Raw genomic sequence first — 20,554 nt, forward strand, 5'->3', positions numbered from 1 at the left:
TATTTATTTTTATTTTTTTTTGTTTGTTTCCTGGCAGCTGTTAAGAAGTGGATGATGCCAGATTTACAAATAAATCACTCTTTTGATCTAATTGGTCAAACAGGTTTGCAAAAAGCTTTGAAATTGTGCATGATTCACTTTGATTCATTAAGACAGTGGTTTCTCACATCAAATTTTCTCACACTGAAGCTTTATAAGACAGAAAATGAAAAGAGCGCCAGATGAGGTTAATATAATCCATTTTAGAAAATTCTATTGTTTGTCATCGATGAAGCAGATATTTATTCTGCATGCAGCTTGTGAATGACTACACTGCAGGTAAAAACAAAACAAAATAAAAAACCATAAAAAAATAAAATAAAATTAAATTAAATTAAACATGAGGTGCATACCTGGATACAATACAACCTAAGATGGCCATGAAGAAAAAAAGGTCCCGTGAGGCAAAAATAAGATGCTTTCATTTCTAAAATTCTGATTTTTTTTATTTTTTATATAAGCTTTCTATTAATTCATTAAACTAAACATTATATTCCATGCAGTTTGTGCATAGGGCTGTTGACATGTTCCAAGTTTAGAAGTCACATTTGGAGCTCCTCTTGGTTCCTGCATAAAGGAAGTGGCAGGGATGCTGGGGTTGTTGAGAGGGGCCACAGTTTGGGTTAAAGGTAGCATACGCCAGGGCAGCTGCAAAATCTGCCCTGCCAAGGATGCAGTGCTTCCAAAGCCTGCTCTGTGCCATCAAATGGGTCATTGACCAGCTAAATGGAGTCATTATGATGAGTAACTAAAAGAATAGCACCCAAATCCATGAACCTCGTCTCTGCGGAGCTCTGGGTTCCGCCGCTTTTGGGGTTTCACAGGCTTTTGCTGTATGACAGCTGCCTGAGACCTCTTTCAGAGGAATGCAAATGATGCCCTAACCAGCTAATTATACCACATCAACAATTCCCTGCTTTATTGACAGTTGCAGTGCTGGAGATTTCCATGGGAAACCTATTTATTTATTTGAAAAAGGTATTAGTACTCTTAAAATCCTGAGATCTCTTTTAGTCCTAGAAAAACAGCTAACTGTGTGAATGCTAGCAGGCTTGATATTAGCAAACGAAAGCTAATTATAGGTGTAAGATTCAGGAACGCTTTAAAATGATTGTTTTTAGGCATTTACAGTAAGGGATTATAATGGTGATTATTATTGTAAGTTATTGTATAGTGTAACAACAATAAAACTGTTGGCTACTAACAACTCCTTATGCTAGACCTTCAAATCTAATAAGTTTCAGTACCCTTGCAATGCTAGATATATAAGAATTTGTGAAGTTCGAGTAAATGTGAGGCAACAAGTTAGCTATTAAGGATAAAGTCCTAATAAGAAGCAGCGCAAACATCTTTTGTTATGCTTATAAGTGGCATCTGAATTAAACTTTTTAGGACACTTAATTGCATGTTAATTCCAATTAAATTAAAATAAAATACACTTTCTGAGTGAAAACACTGGTTCAAGTCTTCTCAGCCAAACTGGGTGAAAACTGTATAATGCAAATTATGATTACAGACTTATTTAAATTCCTGGGCACTCATACTTACAGCATTTTAAAATGGCAACTCAACACATACCTCCTCATCAGAAAGGCACATCAAAGACATCCTCAGATGGAGTCAGTCAGCACCTTCTAGTCCAATTTTACTCTGCTATTGTGGAAAGGATTCTGACATTGTCCATCAGTGTGTGGAATGGCAGTGCTGACTTCCTAACCAAAAAAAAGAACACATCGTCACTAAAGCCTCAAAGGTCACAGACACTGATCTCCCCTCAGATGAATTCATGCTGCACTTTCAACACATACTGAAACGCACCCATCTCACCCAGAACAGAACTGGTTTCAGCTGCTCCCCTCAAGCAGATGCCCGAGACCTCCATCAGGCGAAACATTCCCATTAAAAAAAACAAGCTGTCAGACAGCTCAATTAACATTCGTACAGTAACGTACAGTATTACTCCTCTGGTACACACTATGGTCCATGTTTACTTTGCATATCAATAGTGTCATAGCCTATGAGGAATATATGCATCTATCTGTTAATCAGATTGCGTGTATGTATATTAAATACTTATTTATTATTATTTTAGTAGCATTTATAATGCTATTATAGTATTTATTAATATTTTGAATTATATTTTATTGTTGTAATTTTGGTAGTTCAGTAATCAATTTTAGTAACTTTACTATGTGGTTTTGTTAGTTGGAATTGTCTTTTTTATATTTTTATTAACTTTATTTTTATTTCAGATTTTGTTTTAGTGCTTTTAGTTACTCAACTTAAACTTATGTATTCAGGTTTGCAAAAAAATATATATTTTTAATTATAGTATTTATTCGTTTTCATATATTTTTTTGTAATTTTATTATGTGATTTTGTCAGTTGTATTAGTATTAGTTTTTTATTTATATTACCATTCATTTATTTTTATTTAAGTTTTGTTTTAGTATATATCTATTTCAGTTAGATGCCAAGGCAACATTTCTAATTTTCATTTTTCATCTAATATTTATATTTCATTTTATGTCAGGTTTATCGAAGATTTATTCTGAATAGTTTTAGTTAACAATGCATGCTTGCTTATTAGCAGAATATCTCTTGTCTTTCTGGAAGCTGTACTTAAATTGTTCTTGTGCTCAGGCTACTTTCTCATTCTGTTCAAATGTAATACCTGAAATCTAAAACTCAAACCTTATCCCTGTAGACTGTTTTTTTCTTGTCCGTAGTTAATCGTCTTTTTGTTAGAATTTTTACATTGCTGTGCCGAACATTCATTAGCACTCTGGGTGGATGTGCATGGAGCTCACAGAAAAAGACGTACTGAATTAATGGAGTGTTAATAATCGCTAACTCATTAGTGTCATCTTATTTGCATAGCATATCATTGCATCTTTTGAGCAGTGAATATTAATTTCCAAAGGCATGAAGTATTGCGAGATATAAATAGAGGAATTATCCATGGGTAAACCACTCATCATTAAAAAAAAGTCAAAGCGTTGAAAAGAGCTGCTATGTAATATTATTTGTCCCATGTGCTTCTTTTTAGGCAAGTCAGAAGATGTAGCGCTAATTGGCTAGGACTTTCATGGCTGCTTGATTATTATTATTAATATATTTCTTGTCAGTTTAAAAAGGTTAGTAAATGGCTTTGCATAATGAAAGTCCATCTCACTTTTTTGCGTTTTTGTTTTGATGACTAAGACGAAGTCATTGCTCTTACACATTCTAATGCGCAAAGTGACGTCTCTCCTGTATATATATATATGTGAATGTGAAAATGAGCTTCTAATTAGTTTCTCCTTTTCTCCCACAGGGATAGGCCAGCTACTGATGGCGATTCTCAGACATGCATGTGATCACTAGACAGTTTAACCAGGGTAAGTCCTCTTTGGAAAGGCTCCATGACCTGAATAGTGGCACGGCGAGAGGCTGCTCTAAAGCCCCAGTGTCCTCCTCTCTGATTGGATCTGCCCCTTTTTAATTAGCTACTGTGAGCGTTAAGACTTTCATCGCTCCCATATCTGTAGAAGCTTTCAGACACTGCATGAACGTATACCCACGTTTGAAGTGTGATAACAGATGATTTTAGTTTGTTTCTGCTTCAGTACTAGTTCTGTCAGCTGATAAAATTAAATCAGTTACATGATGTGCTGAGTAAATAAGCAAATTAATTGCATAAATCAGTGTTTGCCTAGACAAACCTTCAAGTGACTGTGATTTGGAGGCAGTCTGCTGTTTGTTTTATTTCTGTATCACTGAATATCAGCCTCTTAGTCACCTTATATGCACACAGCAATCAACTTTGCAACCAAGTTTGTTGTTTATTCCAAGGTTGTTCACATAGGATGTGTTCTTGGACTATTTTTAATTGTTTGCTTATGCATACATGGCCATTGGAGCACATCATACTGTTTTTTTTCAGCGACTAGGACCATTGGCTCCATGTTTTTAAGATGTCGTGTCAAGTTAAAATTAGTTCAGCTTTGAAAAACTTGTCTGGAGACTACTGCAGTTCTGTTTTATCGTGTTGACTGCTTTATATTTTGGTGGTACTTCATGCTTCAATTGCTCTGATAGTCGGAAAATTCATTATTACAAAATGTACAAATGGGGAAGGGATCATTAATTAAATAAATACCATTAATCATTCCAAATTAATGTGTTAAATTGACAAGTTTATTTAGACAGGTAAAAGAACAATTGATGACTTTAAACAAGACTGATCAAAAGTAGTGCTGTCAAACGATTAATCGCGATTAATCGTATCCAAAATAAAAGTTTTTGTTTACATAATATATGTATGTGTACTGTGTATATTTATTATGTATATATAAATACACACACATACAGTATACATTTTTTAAATATTTACATGTTTATACATTTATATGTTCATATTCTTATATTTTATATATAATATATAAACAACATATTTTTCTTAAATATATACATGCATGTGTTTGTATTTATATATACATAATAAATATACACAGTATACACACGTATATTATGTAAACAAAAACTTTTATTTTGGATGAGTTGGATCGCAATTAATCGTTTGACAGCACTAGTCAAAAGCTTCAAAAAGAAAAAATAATTATACACACCTAGATATAATGTGTCATGCTGTTTAAACATTCACGATTTTCCAAAAGATAAAGGCTTGATCATTGGACCGTTCAGTGCCTCTAAATAAAAAAATAAAAAAAATAAGCGAGTGCCATGATATGGTATTCCAAAGCCACATGGAAAGTCTCAGATCTATTTTCATTCACGTTTTAATCATCATTGTCAGTTACACTTTAATTATCATCACAGTCTGGATCTACAGCTGACAGCCTCTGCCCGGGTCTAGAGATCGATGACGTGGACGTCTACAGAAACCGTTATGACAACTTCATTTTAGTAAGAACGGGCCGATCCTTTGATGTGTCCTTATAAATCACATTAAGTGGCAAATATGGAAGAGCTTTAATATTTGAACAAGTGAATGTCCCAGGCAGTTTAATTTGCTTAGTTCTTATGGATATTCCTCTAGACACCATGCATTTGCACCGTTTCGCCTCCGAGGCTATTCACTGACAGCAGCAGCCACGTGTGTTGACTTCTTGCGTGAATTCGTTGAGTCTTGGTGCATTCATTCTAGTTCACACTGGCTGATGCAACCCAGACTGTCAGTGGGGCAATGCCAAAGAGATTAGATGCTGCTTTACTGTGCTTGTCTTCACAGGGGACAGAACAGAGCGCAGACAATCCTCCAAATATGCACCGATTCATTAACAGCCATCCATTCTCTATACAGCTTATCCTTTGTTGGGCTGTGAGACAATTCATTAAATGTGTAAATGAATGAGAGCAATGCAAATACTTGAAAGAATATTCCATGTTCAGTACAAGATAAGCTCAGTCAACAGCATTTGTGGCATAATGTTGATTATCACAAAAAGTCATTTTGACTCTGCCTGTGTTTCTTTAAAAAAATAAATAAAATAATAACACAGCGTTATGAAATTTAATTACAAAATAAATGTAACTGTAATCCGTTACAGTCACCGAGAAAAAATGTGCAATTAAATTGCAGTTACTTATGAAAATGTTAACGATTACATAGGTGGTTACATCTGAATATTTTCTGTAAAAATGTATGATATGTTGAATGATATTAATTTACTGCTTTGCTTGTTTTTGATGTGCACAATGCCTCCTGTCATTTAAAGGCTGTTTAGTAAAGCGTTACTCTTCAGATTATTTTGGTTGGTTCTCTTCTTTGAATTTGCAGTGCACCACATCTGCTACTGTAATTACATCAACCCACATTGCTGCTGAAAGCTTTAGGCTACAAACTGTCTCAGAGATGATTCACTGATTAACAGATGAAAACATTCGTTAGAAATTTAGAAAAGTAATCAAAAAGTAATCAAATGTAATCAGTTACATTACTTTAATAAAGTAATTGAAATAGTTACACTAATTATTACATTATAAATAGGGTAACTTGTATTCTGTAACCTATTACATTTCCAAAGTAACCTTCCCAACACTGGCTGTACTAAATGAAACAGTGAGTATTTTAATGTTTATGGATTGGCCCCATTCACTTCCATTGCAAGTGCCTCACTGAAACCAAGATCTTTGCTTTCTTTTAAAGAAAAAAAAAAACAAAAACGGGAGAATTCAGATTTTTTTTCTTGCAATAATCATTATGCCTCAAATACTGTTGATTCAAATTAACTTCTTAAATTAAATTTCTTTACATTTTAAGGAAACTGATTGAGAGAGGATAGGATTATTTAAACTAATATTATACCTCTCTTCAATCAGTTTCCTTAAAATGTATTTTTGTAGCTACTGTACATATGTTCTATATGCATTATTCTATATTTTGCTGATGTACTGTATATATTTTGTTTATACAGTATCTGTACACCTGACTATATATAGGCTACTATATTGTTTATAGACCATATTCAGAACTATTTCTGCACATTCAATGCCTGGATTGTGAAGTTAGTGAAAAAGACACATGTTTTCCTACTGAAATACTGCATACTAAGTACTGCAGCTATTCAGTGAATTTGCTTCTCTGTGTTTTTACACATTAGCAAATAGGAGGGAAAAAAAACTCCAAAGTGAATACATCCATAGCAAGTGCCTCACTGTAATCGAGATCTTTGCTTTTTTTAAGAAAAAATGAAGGAAGAAATCAGAATTATTTATTTCAATAATCATTATGCCTGAAATACTGTTGAAAATTAACTTAATATTTATTTACATTTTAAGGAAACTGATTGAAGAGAGGAAATATTATTTATAATTTAAAACATATTTTTGTAGCTACTCATAACATTTTTGCTGATATACTGTATATATTTTGTTTATTTTTGTACACCTGACTATATATAGGCTACTATATTGTCTATAGACCATATTCAGAACTATTTCTGCACATTCAATGCCCGGATTGTGAAGTTAGTGAAAAAGACACATGTTTTCCTACTGAAATACTGCATACTAAGTACTGCAGCTATTCAGTGAATTTGCTTCTCTGTGTTTTTACACATTAGCAAATAGGAGGAAAAAAAAACTCCAAAGTGATAATCAGTTGAAATCAAATGGTGAAGAAGTATTTCACCAGTGAACAAATCCTGCAGTGCAATCGACAGCTTTTCGTCTGAGACTTTGTGAGATACTTCAGAACCCAGAGGACCAGACTGTCTGATGGGAGAGAGCCTTCAGAGGTTGCATTGTTAAGTCAGACAGCTTGATTTGACTGACAGTTTTCCATTATAATGCAAGGCATTTGTGAGGGGAATTTCTGTGGCAGATATTTGACATGTAGGCTGCTGTCTGTCTGGAATCCTGTTTATAGAGCCCCAGGTTGATTCCAAATATACATAATATTGTCTAGCAGTGAAAATGAATGATATGGTCATGTATTCAATAATTTATGAATTCTACACCCATAAACAATATAAACTGAACAATATTATCTGGCACTGGGACACATTAGCTCTCCCGAAGACCATCAACCTCCTGAACAATGTGTGGGCTGCTGTACTGTTGTCTCACAGACTGGGCTGCCTCCTCCTCCTTCATGAATATGGTGATACATAATGTTTTTATCTCTAAACATTCACATCTATTTCTTGGCATTCCATGTGCACAAGGGAATAATGTCTAGAATGTTGTTATTGTCTATCTTATCTTATCTATCTATCTATCTATCTATCTATCTATCTGTTAAGCTAACAGCAGAAACAACATTTTCAGGTTTGAGAAAGAAGGAGGCAGTGTGATTGTGCAATATAAAACAGCTCAATAAACAAGTAGTTAATATTGAGTAAATAAAATTTTTAGGCACAATATAGCCAGTCACTTTGTCTGTTTTTGTTCAGCCGCTGCAACATAGAGCAAACCACAGTAATGGTGATTTGTTCCTGAACATTTCATTGTTTTTTAGCGAATCGGTTGAATGAATTATTCAATAACTCACTTAAAAGATAGTCACTTCTCTGTTTTTTAACAAATTAGTTAAATTAATAATTCAATTACCTTTTTTTCTAAATGAATCAGCATTTTAGAACGAATCGGTTAAATGAATTATTCAAATCATTCACTTTTAAAGACACCTATGTAACCTGCAGAAACAGTCACTGAAAGGAATGCACACACTGACAAGTTGCTACATTTCTTGGAACACCCTGCAGTTGTTTTATTGAACTATATTGCTTGGGGGATAAATCATTTATTTAGATTTATTATTATGCTATGTGCTTATTTAAGCACATAGCAGGCATTGATGGCTTTTTTCATATTGCTGTTGCTGCAATAACCCACTCAAGGCCATATGCTACAGTGATTTTTACCACAGCTAAGGGGCTTCACATCATACCCAAAAACACCCTGTGGTAAAATCATTCTAACACACGGCCTCTTGTGGCTTATTGCTTTAATAGACATCTCCTCTGAAGCTTTCTAACTCTCTAGATGCATTTCTCCTGAGAAATTCTGAATCCCAGTATTCATCAATATTCTTCTTTGCCTCTTGGGCCCTCGCTCACTCTCGCTTTCTCATCGAGTAGGCGAAACTCCAGACTGTTTCACATCACATCATTCTACTTTCTATGCACAACACTGTTTTTGGTGTGAAGCTACATGGAACATAAAGAGTCCATCAGTGTTTGCGTGTTGTGTGACTTTTTAAAACCCCTGAAGCCTAACATCTCCTCCGGAATAGGTAAATATATTTCTGCTGGGCCGCTAATGTTATTCTTCTCAACGAATCAGTCGGTCGCATTTCCTAAATGTCATCATTTTTATTTCCAGCTGAGAAGAGGCATCCCTCCCACAGCCATGGCCATTAGCTCTGCCATACAATCATTCCATCTATATGGGGCATGAAAAAGAGGTACAACGTGCTGCATCAGCTTAAAGCAATTGTTCATCTCTAATGACTTACATTTAGAAAACTCACTGCAATGCTAGCTGAAAGCAGAGAGGATTAATAAAAGCCAATTGCATCTCCAAAACCAGCGGTGGACGTGATAGCTTATCAGCTCGCATGCAATTTCAACTTCCTCTACTGCAGAGAGCCTATTTGAAACAAGTCTCCCAATGAACCCCTGTGATGGAAGGTGAACTGTAATGTCTTTTTAATTTTATAATAATAACTCGCCACTGTGGTTGCCACAACTTTACCATAACAGTATGGTAACAATGATTCAGACATTATGGAATCATTAAAAGAAATACTGTATAATCCAATGCCATGGTTAAGGTGGGAACTTATGGAATGCTCCTTTCACCATAAATTCTAAAGCAGTTCAAAACTTTTACTCAAACCTCTAAGAGTACACTTATTGCCATGTTAACTTCAGTATACGTTTTCCCCACTTTACTTTAAAAAACAGTATTCAGTATTTATGCAACAGTTCGTTCTGGTTCTCAAATCTGATTGGTTGAGAACCGTGAGATATTGTACTGGTATCGCTACAGGAACGCCCTTTCACAATTTTGTATCACTCCGCTTGTTCTAGCCGGGTCATTGCTCATATACACTATTGTGCAAAAGTCTTAGGCCATTAGTATTTCACCAAAAAAACAAACAAACAACAAAAAAAGTTTTAAGTCCGTTATTTCTATCTTTTGCTGTAGTGTGTCAGTAGGAAATATCAGTTTCTGAGACAGACTAAATCCAGAAGAACTGTGGCAACGTCTCCAAGATGCTTCAAGAAACCTCTATGTGGAACACTGGCTGTTGTCAGAGTCTTTTTGCAAACAAAAATCTCACTGGATTATTACAATTACTGGAAAAAGGAAAGTTTGGAAATGAAATCTGATATTTCCTAATGACATATTAATGTAATATTTTATGACGTCATCACCCTAAAAAATATTATATTTTTTTGTAATATATAATTGTGTAAGAGCTACTGGACCGCTCCCGAATGTGCTTGCCTCACTTTGTGTCCATCAAGTGGAAGAGCAAAGATTTTTCACCGCAGTGAAAATGTTGTATTTGAAAGTCTAAATACCAACAAATATGAACTAAAGCTGAATATTTTAGTAGATAAAACATGTTGTGAATTTTGAAAATGATCACATAAATCTTTTTTCAATACATTTGGACTTTTGTTCTTTACAACACTCTGGAGTTATTGGAAATGTTTGGATCACATGAATCGAAAACCACAGCCACCAGTGGAATCATAATCCATGAAAAAAAAATGGGTCTGTTATGATAGCATAGGTAATAATAAACATTGTCACTGTCGCCAAAAAATATATAGCCTAATTAGTTTAGTTTATTTCACAATATCAGTCTTGTCAGGGCTAATATGCATTTGCTATAGCATTACACTAGCATAATAATAATAATAATAATAATAATAATAATAATAATAATATTTATAATAATAATAGCTATAATAATAATAATAATAATAATAATAATAATAATAATAATAATAATAATAATAATAATAATACAAATGGGAATTTTAGCTTAGCAATAAAAACAACTAGAACAAAAGCTGCTAGGCAACAGTGAGAAAAACTAAAAATGTAAAATGAGTTAGTGTTAAAGTTTCTTAGTGGAACCAAAGATGCCAATAAAGAACCTTTATTATTAAGTGTATAGTGTGAGAGAGAGAGTGCCCAGTTTCACATGCTTCTGACACCAACTGACTGTGAGTACTGCTATATAGAGCACACGTGAGTGTACCACACATGAATGTGTATTTACAGAGGGCACTGAGGCATATGACCTTCTGATTTATTTGAGGTGCCTTCATAAAGTAAACTCATGTATCTTTTACTTAGTGACTTAGTGGATCAATCCTTTTCACCTGTCAGAGAGAAAGGAAGGAGAAACATTTTATCAACAAGCAGTGTTGACCATTAATGGATCTTGCAGACTATAATAATTATTCAAATTTTTTTCAAAAACAACCAAAAATCCCAGCAGCAGAACATCTCCATCAAAACAGACCAAGAAGTCCACATATGTGTAAACATATTATCTAAAATAATTTATAAGAAAAAATATTTTCTTGTATTTCTCCCTGGGTGGGAAAAACAGCCATGATGTAGCTGTTAAACCGTTCCTGTAGCCTTGTTTCCATCACACTTTACTGTTGAATGTCTAATGACTTGATCCTCAGACTTATTTGAATGGATTACTGAATGGATTACTGTAGTAGATCTGAGATCAGCCTTTTTTATTTATTTAACAAAGGCCTCTCTAAAATGGCCATAATTTGGAGTTGATCACAAAGCAAAGCTGTTATTTATATCCTACTGCATTGCATTCAGGAATTAATAACACACTTTGCGGAGAGGGAAGTCATCCATTGTAGAGCCCAGAGCTTTCACGTGGGCCGGTTCCCCAGCAACAGCCATTTCCAAATGGTCCAAATGACGACGGATGAGCTGGAGGCATGACATGGCCGAGTAGACGGCCCCATGAACTGTGCTCCATGCTGATGATAACACATTGCCTACAGTTCAGCTTATACTTTTAAAATACCCTTTGCAGAGTTTCAGTATTGCCTATAAGCATATTAAGAAGTTTTTACTTGTTAAGTTACAGGATGATTCAGACTACGTTTACACTACTGCGTTTTCGTTTTAAAATGCATAATTTTTGCTACGGTTATGCCTGTCGTTTACACTAAGTTGAAAACTGAGACTTCAAAAAAAAAAAAAAAAATGCTGCAGACCCCGCTTTAGTTTAAAAACTTTGGGGTTGCATTTCAGTGTAAGCGGACTGAAATGTAGATTTTTGAAAACGATGGCGTGGCTGCCCAAATTCGCTCTGCATATCCTTGATGAACGTGTAAACAATTACATCATGCTCATTGTTGTACCTGCCAGTGATTAGCGACCAACTTCCTGTTTACAGTTTTACGTGCATGCCCAGTGCGCATGAATGGTCATGTGACATGCGTTTTTGGTTGTGTAGTGTGGACGGAAATTGTGAAAATTCTGAAACGCAGTGAAAACACCAGTGTAGACGTGGATCGTTTCCATTTAAAATGTCGTTTTAAAACAAAAATGCAATAGTGTAAACAGGGCCTCAACGTGATTTCTTAAATAATTGTGTTTTTACACAATGTGCATTTCCATGTCTACATTTACGTACAAATTGAAATCATTTTTGATTTTACATTTATAGAATGCTGAATTCATGGAATTAATATGTTGATTTTATTGTATTTAATCAATGACATTAATTAAATATGACAATGGCATCATATTCTTTTAATGCATTTGCCTAATTTTTGACATTATAACTGTCTCATTCTGTTATCAATCATTTCTAGTGCCGTATTCAAGCTGTTTTGAAGGATTCAGTTTATCCAAGACTAAACTTAAAAATTGAGTGAAAAGTCATTTAATCATTATTATATAAGTTGCCATTTAAACAAATACTAATGAGATCAGGTTGGATGATTTGTGTAAATTCGGTTAATTTGTCTTGTACAATATATGTACTGTAAATATCTGTTATGTCAACTAGCTTAATCAGAGCAATACTAAAAATTACACTACATTACATAAATGCATTTTTATATACACTTATGAACATAACTGCAAAATATACAACTATACAGCAATATACAACAAAATCAACGCTAATGGTCAGCTTGCACTGTGACATCATTTGTGAGAGCTACATATTGTTCTGCCCCTTACATCTGCATGGCAGGATAAATAAAGATCCTATGAGATGGTGATCATCCGTAAGTAAGAGTCAAATGGCTGCTTCTACTGCTCTATTAATAATTAGAGTAATTAGAGCTTGCTTGTTAATCGAGGCTCACTCGGGCCGAGAGAGGTAATGATGAAGAAAATAAATGTGAGTCGAGGCTGAGAGGCAGCTGTCACATGTTCATTACAGCAAGTGTGGCTTCTCTCACTGCCGATGCTGATGAGACACTAAGCTCTCATCTGTGTCCTCTTGTCAAGGCCTGTATGGAATCTGTGCCTGCTGGATTCCACAAAAAGCTCAGAATTTAACATCATTCCGAAATTTGATGTTCACTTAATTAATATTTTGGTTAATTGGATAATGCTTGTAGAGGTATATTTATGCATTCCATAGAATTATGTGGTAAAAAATGTGGAAAAGATTGTGTAATATGTTCAGGCCTACTTTCCCCCCTTTCATTCCAGACAAAATCAAGACTTATACAGGAAGATTCATCTCAGTGTGACCATCAAATGCCCTCTGACTTCTTGGCCAGTGAAGTGATTGAGTGAAATAGGGCGGTTGTAGCATTTCAGTTTTAGGGGGGATCAGCCCCCTACCTGAGCATGAGCTGATGTGGCTCTGAGGGATATGTCTTGCCTTAAGTGCAAGAGGTCATGAATTCGAATATTTTCAGTCAAGAGAAATTTGTAAATAAACATTAATATTGCATCTTGTTTGTCAGTAGATGTATACTGTTATCTGAGGTATATTTGGCTGTATTTATATTGTGATTTCATTGGAACGGAGAGCTTTCAGAAAGGGAAATAAGCTCAGATTGCAGCCACTGCTTTCAGGGAGAGTCATATAATCGTATAATAAGAGTGCTGACAGCTGAGGTAATCAAACATTTTTAGGGAAGCCGAGATGAAAGAGGCGTTTAAAGGTGAATGTGTAATTTTGAGAGCAAGCCAAATTGCAAAAATAATGACTGTTTGCATGAAAGTTTTCCTAAAAAAACACCTTCCATTTGCTATTGGTTGATCAAACAGGTAGCCCCACCCCAACTACCATGCCATTGGTTGAGCCACTGTTGCTGTGCTGGACTAAGCAATGTTTTAAAAGCGCAACACAATGTTTACACTTTTCTGAGAATCAGTGTTCTGATGGCTTACTTACAAGTGTCTCTTTAAATTAAGCTGTGATTTTAACATAAACAAATCACACACATCACCTTAACGTAGAGTTATTATTCTAAATAAAACCGAAATCAAAGTGCAATTATAAAATCGCAAAGTATATTATTGAATTAAATAAATATATGCGCTGAGTGTTTCAGAGTGAAGTGCGGCACCTTCTTCTTTTCGGAGCAGCTCAGTTCACATTAAATGATGCTCCACACAAACTCATCTCTGCATGTGCTGTGAGTTCGGATTGATTATAACGTTCATTTGGGAAGGCAACAGACGCTAACCATCTTTTCAAACTTGTAATGAGAAGCAAGCGCTTATAAACCGGCTGTTGTCAACAAAAGAGAAGCTTTAAGGTCTCCTTGTGGTTTTCCACCAAAATAGAAGCTTGATGGTTTAAAGTTTGAAAATGAAGAAATTAAGACAGCCTTTAGTGTTGTAATTTTACAATAAAATTATTATATTATTTTTAAATGCTCTTTTTTTTCATTTATACATATAAACATTGCAATGGTAATATTTATTATTTAGTGAATATTTGAAATATAATTTTAATATTTTTTTTATATTTTAATGGTTTTATTTATTTAATAGTCATATCTATATATAATCACAAAAATATCACATTTTAAAGCATTATAACAATTTTTTTTGGCCAGCACCACCTTACTACACACACACAAGAAGCTATTTTAGTGAGAGAAGGAAATCTGCTTCAACTTCAGCTTTCATCTAGCAAATAGATGTAAATTTAGAGGCAAGTATGCTGATACATGCTGTAATCTTGGGACAATGGGGTGGTTTAAAGCTCAAAAGAACACCTTGTCTTAGGCTGTAAGCACAACAATGGTTTAAACCTGAGGCCACTCACCTCTAAATAGGGATGTCTGACCATCTGCCATTGCTTTTTATTAGTGATTTAGGTGCAAAGTTGTATATCAGACATTGTTTTGGCTTACAATATAAATGATCTCAATTTAATGCATTAATTGGTGATTTTATAAGGTCTGCACCTGTATACAGACAGTATTGTTGGTCATTGCTTGCATACTGAGATTTGAGTACAAACACTAAGAGGCAAAGTAGACAGACTTAAGCCATTCACACCATACTCCTATGTAATCCTTAAAGGGCCAGGTAACTTCTTTGGCACACGTACTTAACAACTCAACTCACCGTCTAAAACTTGGAGAACATGTTGATGTGAAAAAGGTTACTACAAAGGTCAAGCAGCCTTAAAGGGACAGCTTGTCCAAGAATGGAAAATCTGCTGTTTGCTGTCGCTCCAAACCTGTTTGACTTTCTTTAATCTGCAGAAAAAAATAAAAATAAATTATGTTCCCCTTCTAGGGAACTCCACGCTGCGTCCTCTAGGGGGCACATTGGGGAATGCAGTCTGCATGACCGGTGTCTAAAGCACGTGTGAAACCATGCCAATCTATTGGCCCACCTGGCCCATGATGTCATAGACGGGATTCCCGGAAGTATAAAAGGGCACCTGCCGAGTACATCATCCTCTTTGCTGTCTTCAGGAGCCGTATTTTTGGAGTACAGTGTGTTACCATGACAAACCAGGTGAGCGTTTCAAGAAGTGCGTGCCTTCGTGTCCTAGGTTTTTGACACCTGAGGACACGCATGACTTGTGCGTTATGTGCCTGGGGGAGGGAGCATGCACGTTCGGTGCTTGAGGGCGCCGAATATAAGCATTGTGAATAATTTCCAATGCGTAAGCTCCGATTAAGTTTATTCCTTTTTTGGCAAGTTTGGCAAGCGTCTGCGCCTCGCGGGTCGGGTCCTCAGCTTGTGGGGATCGCAGGTTGAGCTCGTGGAAAAGTTTGAGAAGGGTATGGATCATTCAAAGACTTCTACTGCGGGCTCTAGCGCGCTGCGGGATCCAGACGCTCTGTCGCTGGAGTCATCTGATCCTGATAGTGCGCTGCTGGGCTCTTCTAGTCATAGTGACGAAAATGAAGAGGTTGATGTGGTTGGTGACGATGATGAGAGTGTGAGCACCGAGTCGTCATCGGCCATTCCCAGCTGCGCATACGGGGATATGCTGGATGTGATGGATCGTGCCTCTAAACGGCTCGATCTAGCGTGGACGCGTCAGAAGCCGAAGCCGGCTCTTGATCGACTAGATGAGCGTTTTTTGGCTGGTCTTGATCGTCCAGCCCCCGGGAGTCTTCCGTTTCTCCCAGATCTCCACTCGGAGATATCTAAATCCTGGGGGAAACCGTATTCCTTTCGGCTGCATGTCTTTCAACACGCATATTATGCGAATGTTGAGGGTGTGGCCGAGCGCGGATACGCGAGGATGCCCCCTGTTGAGCAGACGTTTGCGAGCTATCTCTCGCAGGGTGAGTCATCCTCTTTGAAGGCTCCCGTCTTGCCATCAGTAGCGCTTCAGACCACCTCGCGCTTGAATGGCAGGGCGTATGTGGCAGCAGGTCAGACTGGTGGTGCTCTGCACACCATGGCGGTGTTACAGGCCTATCAGGCTGATCTGTTGAAGGATTTGGATGAGGGCAAAGGCTTGTCGCCGGAGGCAGTCGAAGAGCTGCGCTGCACCCTGGATTTGGCTCTCCACTCCACTAAGCAAACTGCTGCTGCCACTGGGCGTTCAATGGCGGTGATTGTGGCTATGGAGAGACATCTATGGGTTAACCTCGCGGCCATCGGGAAGAAAGAGAAAGACTTTCTTCTCGACGCTCCGCTTTCACCGACCGGACTTTTTGGCACTTCCGTCGAGGCGGTTGTAGAAAACTTCAAGGAGGCGAAGGCACAATCGGCTGCCTTCAGGAAATTCATTCCCCGGCGCTCCAAATCCTCTTTTAAGGGGGGTGATCGGTCTAGGGCTGAGGCTCATAGACAAGATCAGAAGTCTAGCGTCGCTAACCGCGCCCCTCTTTGGAATGACATGAAGGTGAATAAATGATGACAGAATTTTCATTTTTGGGTGAAATATCCCTTTAAGATGTTCCATTAAGACCGAATAGTTGAAAAGGTAAAGTGTATTTATGCAGAATGCCTTAGAAACATAATTGCTTTATAACTGAACCAGCTCTCAGCATCCACATCAAACTCATGTTACACTCTGAGGAAACATGCTTTGTTGAACTATCATTTATTCATGTAGCATGCTTTTTTTAATGTGCCCTTGAAAGGGTTTGGTACAGCACTACAGGTTTTTAGCTGAAAATGGATTCGCAGGCTGCGTTCTGCGGATGTGGATTAGAAGATGGAATGCATTTTGGCGTCTCGGGCGTCGAGTACTCTCTCTCTCAGGCATGAGATGCAGTAGTAATGGCTGTATAATGCCTACAGTGATCTCAGTGATGACATGAGATAGAGAGGTGTGAGAAAAAGGATGCTTTGTGTGAAGTGTGGAAAGTGCCATCTAGTGGCATTAAAGGCCTGCTCTTTCATCTTGTTTGGCACGTCATCATAGCTTGTCTTTATACCTTGAAAGGACTTTCTCTCATGCATTTGTCAAAAAAGAGCACTGCCATTAGATAGCTCATCCTCAGCAATGCTGAATATGTAAAACATCTACTTTGACAAAAAGTCAGTCAGAAAGATTTTTGCTGTCTATGTGCTGATACTATTTTATCTATATTGTAGTATATCCAAATGATAGACCCATATATCAGCAAGGCCAGAAATATCATACTTTTTAAAGAGCTACTAATATTAAAACAGGTTTTTATTTCTAATTCTATAATCAAGTCTAATCTCATTAAGCCTAATTTTGATTTGTTTTACACTTTATTTTAGAGGAGCATCATACACCTACTTTATTTATTTATTTATACATGAATGTATGAATGAATGACTGATGCTCTATTAAAATAATTATTGTAATTAAAATAAAAAAGTAACATTTTATATTATTTAATTATCAGCATTATATCAGTTATTCTGTTCTCTAGATATCATATTGGCATCAGGTATTAAAAAACCCCAACGGCCTATTAGTTGACCACTAATATATAAAAATATGACTAGTTGTGCAGTTATATTTTGGCCTAACCATTGAATCTCATAATTCCATAAAAAAAAAAAAAAAGTATTACTACTACTCATATTTTCAGTTAATTGACAAGAGTGCATATTACAAAAAATTTCATTTGTGTTCTGAAGGTGAATAAAAGTGGAAAAAATAATAATAAACTAAAAAACTAAGAACTAACAAAAAAAACAAACAAAAAAACAATCCTAGTTGCTTACAAATGATCAGTTAGAAATTGGTGATATGTTTTATGGCTAAAATAATCAAATAAAACCAACATTTATTTTGAGAATTTTAACTGATAGCTTTGCATGATTGCTGCAACTAAGTATTTAAAGGAAGTCAAAGGAAACAGTGTGAGCAGCCAATGAACTGTATTTCTGTAGGTGTGTAAGAGTGTCAAGATTGATTAGATGTTGTCATCTGATATGGAGTCCTCATCATCTTAGAGTCGAATTACTGTTTCTGAAGAAAAGAGTTTTGCAAACTAGCACTTTTGAGGAAGACTCAAAATAATTATTTACAGACTTTAAAGAGCCTGTCATACAAGCTTAACTGATCTCTCATAAATATGTCAAGATAAATTGCCCTCATAAAATTTGAAACTCAAACTTCTTCGCTGAGCAGTATTTTTTTTTTTTTAAGATTTAGATTTAGTTTACTGTAATTGACATGGTTAACACAAAATGACCCCTATCCTAACTATTCAGAATAGACATCTTATAGTGCTGCCTGTTCTTCGGTCACAATTTTTGATATTTGCACTTACAAAAAAAAAGAAAGAAACAAAAAAAAAAAGCTCAGGTTGAAGCTGAGGTGTATGGAAGCCCATTTCCGCCACATAATAAAAAAATCATGCCTTAAAAAGTCAAAATTATGACTTAGTATGTCAAAATTATGACTTTAAAAGTCATAATTACTAATTAAAAAGTCGAAATTATGACAGTCAAAATTATGAGATAAAAAGTCGAAATTATGACTTTTCAACTTAATGACTTTATAAACACATTTGTCACACAGGATAGTGGTCTAATGAAAACGGGACATTCTAGAACGAATTAACTTGGCTTAAAACAGTTTGGAAGACCAAGTTCAAGACACACCTTATTAATAAAGCGTATACCATTTACAGACCAGCAGAATATACCCCAGAATATGAACGCAATGCTCAAAGTCTCACGTTAAGCGTTTATTCTTTATAGCCTAACAGTTTTCTATGGGATGAAAGCGCTTAAATTCAGCACGTTGCGTTCATATTCCGGGTTCATCCACTTGCCTGTACACATAATTTGTATTTTTAACAATCTGAATACTAAGAGTTTATTTTTTTATATCACTGTCTCTTTCCACTAAGCCACGTTAAGCTTTTTCTACCCCAAGAAAACACTTAATGTGCAACTCAGCGCGTTGCGTTCATATTCTGGGGTAGGCTATATTGTGCTTGTCTGGTATGCTTTATTAATAAGGTGTTTACTGAACTTTTTCCTCCAAACTGTTTTAAGACAAATTACTTGTACTTTAAGAGTAATAATGAAATCACAGCCTGAGTCCACCAGAAAGCCAAAGACTCTTACAAGCCTGCCTAGGAGAAAGACTAATGTAATATATAAGTAAATCCTATATGAATTGACTACCAAAACATGTGCCTTTTTAGACCTTGAGATTACTTTGTGGGAAATAAGTTATCTTGTTTTAAAGTAGGCCTATAAGTACAAATTAATGTTTGTAATCATTTACACTGAACAAAATTATAAACGCAACACTTTTGTTTTTGCCCGCATTTGTCATGAGCTGAACTCAAAGATTTTTTCTATGTACACAAAAGGCCTATTTCTCTCAAATATTGTTCACAAATCTTTCTAAATCTGTTAGTGAGCACTTCTCCTTTGCCGAGATAATCCATCCACCTCACAGGTGTGGCATATCAAGATGATGATTAGACAGCATGATTATTGCACAGGTGTGCCTTATCACACTTTAGCCTAAGGCGAGGAGCGAGGAACGAGGAAAACAGGAGTACACGAACAACAATAGTCTTTTAATTCAGAATATCCAGGAAGTAACATTTGGCAGCTGGAAACACAGGGGTTGACGTTCAATCTCGGACGTTCAAGACTCGAATTTAAATGCAAGGGATGATTAACAAACACAGGTGTACTGAATGACTAATTAACTGGGAAGCGGAACACATGGGGAAGAAACTGGGTCACAGAGCACAACAAACAGTCCAGGGGCGTGACATTACTCCCCCCTCCCGGTAGGTGCGTCCTCACACCGTAGAAACAACATGGGGAGGGGAATGGGTGGGAACTAGGGAGGAGGCTCAGGAGGAGGACGGACACCCGGGAGGGGGCCGGCAGACAGAGTCCAGGGAGGAGATGACGGAGGGAAGAGCCAGGGAGGAAACAGGCGGGGCTTGGAGCAGGAGGAGCCCAGCAGGACCCAGGCCACAGCAATGATGTCGACCCACGGTGGAGCCGACGGAGGGAGGAGCCATGGACCCTCAGCCGCGGTGCAGGGGGTGGAGCTCCTCTCCGCGCTCACACCGTCCGTTGCTTTCTCCCTCGTGGCAGGCGTTGTTGCCGGCTCACACACCTTGACTGACGTCACGGCCTCTGGCTC

At 36.6% G+C, this 20,554-nt stretch overlaps 1 protein-coding gene across 2 annotated transcripts in view; it reads left to right on the top strand.

The window, feature by feature from the left end:
* The window catches only part of elfn1a (extracellular leucine-rich repeat and fibronectin type III domain containing 1a), a 119,798-nt gene that overhangs the window by 66,861 nt on the left and 32,383 nt on the right, over positions 1–20,554 (top strand). For both annotated transcript variants that reach the window (XM_016569566.1, XM_016569558.1), the window contains one exon: positions 3,356–3,419. The gene's annotated coding sequence lies outside the window, so the exon portion shown is untranslated. The remainder of the gene's footprint in view (positions 1–3,355; positions 3,420–20,554) is intronic.

This window comes from Sinocyclocheilus rhinocerous, unplaced genomic scaffold, assembly GCF_001515625.1.
Source record: "Sinocyclocheilus rhinocerous isolate Xijiao unplaced genomic scaffold, SAMN03320098_v1.1 scaffold1303, whole genome shotgun sequence".
In the NCBI taxonomy this organism is placed as follows: Eukaryota; Metazoa; Chordata; class Actinopteri; order Cypriniformes; family Cyprinidae; genus Sinocyclocheilus; species Sinocyclocheilus rhinocerous.